At 42.8% G+C, this 1,676-nt stretch overlaps 1 non-coding gene across 1 annotated transcript; it reads left to right on the top strand.

Moving 5' to 3' along the window:
- Nucleotides 1–107, top strand: LOC128045923 (U6 spliceosomal RNA). Its single transcript, XR_008199245.1, has one exon. It is a non-coding gene; the product is annotated as a U6 spliceosomal RNA (small nuclear RNA).
- Nucleotides 108–1,676: the final 1,569 nt, after the last annotated feature.

Genomic DNA, 1,676 nt, shown 5'->3' with positions numbered 1-1,676 from the left:
GTGCTCGCTTCAGCAGCACATGTACTAAAATTGGAACGATACAGAGAAGATTAGCATGGCCCCTGCGCAAGGATGACAAGCAAATTCGTGAAGCATTCCATGTTTTTAGCCAGGACATGGAAATAACCTAGATGTCCATCAGCAGATGAATGGATAAGAAAGCTTTGGTACATATACACAATGGAGTATTACTCAGCCATTAAAAAGAATACAGTTGAATCAGTTCTAATGAGATGGATGAAACTGGAGCCGATTATACAGAGTGAAGTAAGCCAGAAAGTAAAACACCAATACAGTATACTAACACATATATATGGAATTTAGAAAGATGGAAATGATGACCCTGTATGCGAGACAGCAAAAGAGACACAGATGTGTAGAACGGACTTTTGGACCCTGAGGGAGAGGGAGAGGGTGGGAAGATTTGGGAGAATGGCCTTGAAACATGTATACTATCCTGTAAGAAACGAATCGCCAGTCTATGTTCGATACAGGATACAGGATGCTTGGGGCTGGTGCACGGGGATGATCCAGAGAGATGATATGGGGTGGGAGGTGGGAGGGGGGTTTCATGATTGGGAACTCGTACACCTGTGGCGGATTCATGTCAATATATGGCAAAACCAATACAGTATTGTATCACCGCAGATGGTGACTGCAGCCATGAAATTAAAAGACGCTACTCCTTGGAAGAAAAGTTATGACCAACCTAGATAGCATGTTGAAAAGCAGAGACATTACTTTGCCAACAAAGGTCCAAGTAGTCAAGGTTATGGTTTTTCCGGCAGTCATGTATAGATGTGAGAGTTGGACTGTGAAGAAAGCTGGGTGCCAAAGAATTGATGCTTTTGAACTGTGGTGTTGGAGAAGACTCTTGAGAGTCCCTTGGACTGCAAGGAGATCCAACCAGTCCATTCTGAAGGAGATCAGCCCTGGGATTTCTTTGGAAGGAATGATGCTAAAGCTGAAATTCCAGTACTCTGGCTACCTCATGCAAAGAGTTGACTCATTGGAAAAGACTCTGATGCTGGGAGGGATTGGGGGCAGGTGGAGAAGGGGACGACAGAGGATGAGATGGCTGGATGGCATCACTGACTTGATGGACGTGAGTCTGAGTGAACTCCGGGAGTTGGTGATGGACAGGGAGGCCTGGCGTGCTGCAGTTCATGGGGTCGCAAAGAGTCGGACACAACTGAGCGACTGAACTGAGGTATTCTATATAGAGTAACATTCTTTTTACTGTACAGTACATTCTGTAACTTACTGAACTACCAACAGAGTTCAAGATCCAGAACAATTCCATCAACCCCCAAATTCCTCATGTCCCTTACAGCCAGCTTTTCCCATACCTCTACCCTGATCTGTTTTCTATGCTGCAATTCTTCATTTTCAGAAAATCATGTAAGTAACATCATACAATATGCAGCCTTATGAATTTTGTTTTTCACTTAGCATAATGCATTTGAAATTTATCCATATTGTTGCATGAGTCAGCAGTTCCTTTTTATTGATGACTAACATTCCTTTTTGTGGATGTACCAAAATTTATCAACTTGCCAGTTGAAAAACAGTTGTATTGTTTCTAGTGTTTGGTGATTATGGGTAAAGTCATGATAAATATTTGCCTATAAGTGTTTTTTATTTGGCTGCCCTGGGTCTTTGTTGTGGTGTGTGGG

Source organism: Budorcas taxicolor, chromosome 3 (assembly GCF_023091745.1).
Source record: "Budorcas taxicolor isolate Tak-1 chromosome 3, Takin1.1, whole genome shotgun sequence".
Lineage (NCBI taxonomy): Eukaryota > Metazoa > Chordata > Mammalia > Artiodactyla > Bovidae > Budorcas > Budorcas taxicolor.
Note: the sequence above shows the minus strand (reverse complement) of the source record. Positions and strands in the feature narration are given on the sequence as shown.